We start from the raw sequence: 2640 nt of genomic DNA, 5'->3' as shown, positions 1-2640 counted from the left end.
GATTCCAGTTTGTTTTCCAAGAAAAGTACATTTGAAAAATATAAATCCCTTTTTTCACTAAATGGGTAGAAGTGCTTATTCATTCATTCAAGAAAACATTATAGATTGCATTGCTCTATAGTAGGTGCCTAGAAATGAGAAATCAAAGGTAAATCAAGTCTTCAGTCTAAAAAGGAAGTTGTATATTAAATAAGTAGGAAGCTGTGCAATAGACAATATAGAAATAGGAAACTATTTAAAATATGTTATCAAAATGAATAAATAAAATTTAAATAAATGAAAGCAGTATACATCAAAAAGTAAACATAGACAAACGTACATAATATAGAGCAGTATCTTCAACTATTTTTTCATTGTATTTAATCTGTAGTATTAGAAAATGTATATATTTAACACCTGAAAGTAACATTTTCCCTTTATCTGTCATTTTACCACATTTTTCTTTTCTTTTTTTACTTTAAGTTCCAGTATCTTATTTTTAAAAAATAAATTCCATTAATATTTTAACTCGCATGAGTTTTCTCTATTTTTTTCTCTTTTGCTGGTCATTGATCTTTATAGTCATATTTAATACTCCTACTTTCTTTAGGCTTTTTATATTCTATTTTTAATAATAGCATATATGTTTGTATAATTAGATTTCATTCAAATTTATGTTTGAATAAAATTATTGAATATACATCTAAATAAATAAAATATATTTATAAGATACAAATATACTTAAGTGTATATATATACACACACTTAAAGTAATAATTTTTCTTAAACACAAATTAACTATATCCAATTCATTTGACTACATTGTATTTTATTTTATTCAGGTGCGAATTATAATATTCCAGTGTGATTTCCTTTATAATATGTGAATTATATATATGTGTATTACCTCATTTCTGAATATTTTGGAAATTTCAAGTGGTCCTTTGTTTATTGATTTCTGGCTTAATTTCATTATTATCAGAAAATGTACTTTGTATTTTAAAAATGTGTTGAATAATCTTCGTAATATTTCTTTTGTTTTTATAGTTTTTAATCTTAAAAAGCTAATATGTACATTTTAGAAAAAAAGAGCAATCATCTCTAATTATAAGCAGTTTATGGTTCAAACGGTCCTGCAAAGTCCTTGTGTGTATAAATACACAACACAGCATACATTTGTATGTGATTGAGATAATACAGTATGTATCGTGTTTTTTACACATTATAGGTGTTTACCTATTTAGATTCTGAAAGCCATTAATGTTTTGATAACTTAGCAGATACTACACCACCTCAATCAAGAAAATAACGTAATCCTCCCTTTCATGAGGATGAAAATTTTATACAAACAAAAATGACAACAGGCCACTGGCCAAAAATATTGTCAGAGTTAATTCCCAGAATGTTCAAGTTAAAGTGAGACATAACAAGAATGTGATAAGTATAATGCTTTCAGAAGAATTCATGATCAAAGCTATATTATTAGAATGTTAGGAGAAAGATACGTTTCCATTGAATTATTTAACAATGTATTTATATGGGGCCAAAAATATATACACAAACAAAATGTTTATAATCCAAACACAAATATGAACAGATTTGCATACTTTTTTTAACCCAGAACTTCTTTCCACCCTTCTACTGCTAACCCCATGATCAAATCCTTATTTATATTGCTCAGAGGTAGTTTACAAATTCTGCATTTGAGATGTTTATTTTCTAATAGTTATTACCAGAAGGTATTTACAAATTAATCTATTTACTAGCTATCTTTTTATTTCACATTGTCAACTCAATAAATCTAAAAAGCCTAGGTGTTGCAAAATGAAGAACCTGGTCCACAATAAATGCAAGTACTTTACAGAAAAAAAAAATAAAAGAAGAAAAGAAAGAAACCGAAGTAGATCCTCGCCCCTCTTTCACTCTTTCTTTTCTCCTCACTACACCATCTCAATCACGTACAAAAACAAGGCTGGCTTCCAAGAGCTGGATTAACAAAGTCGCCCCCTGAAGGCAGTCCTTTATAGAAACGAAATGAGGTTTATAAAGAGGTTTATTTGTGTAGAGATTAATACTTCTACTTTTAAAATACTTTGAGCACTTAAGACTTAGTATTGTCAATACACACAGCAGTGAGGAATAAAATGCACATGCAAAAAAAAAGATTATATTGCGAAATGTCTTCTAAATACTACTAGTCTGCCAAAGATCTTTCCTCTTTCTGTCTTTATGGACATTTTACTCCAACTCCTCTAACCCGTGAACAAATGTGGATGTGTAGCTTCAGGCTGGCTTCTCAAGGTTCTAAAACTTATTTTCAGAAGACGTTTCTTTTACATGCTGTTTTGCTTTTATAAGACTTGTAACTTTGTAACTCTATTACATGTCAGCAACCCCTTTACATGCAGAACACCTGGATATTACAATATGTTTTCTTGTAAAATGTTTGGGTGCAGAGGGAATTTGAGAGTAACTTTTTAATATTATGTGTACACACCTTCCATGAATGACCAGAATATTATCTCAACAGGTAATGGGCTAAATGTGGTACATGGTTTTAACATTTCTTTCCAATATCAAGGTCTGAGTTGAAGAACAGGGTCCAGCATGGTCTGGATGTGCATGGTTCCATGGTTCCAGTCCTGAGACTGAGGAACAAGG

The sequence above is a fragment of the Mandrillus leucophaeus genome, unplaced genomic scaffold (genome assembly GCF_000951045.1).
Source record: "Mandrillus leucophaeus isolate KB7577 unplaced genomic scaffold, Mleu.le_1.0 Scaffold970, whole genome shotgun sequence".
NCBI lineage: Eukaryota > Metazoa > Chordata > Mammalia > Primates > Cercopithecidae > Mandrillus > Mandrillus leucophaeus.
The sequence above is the reverse complement of the archived record's forward strand: the minus strand, read 5'-3'. Positions refer to the sequence as shown.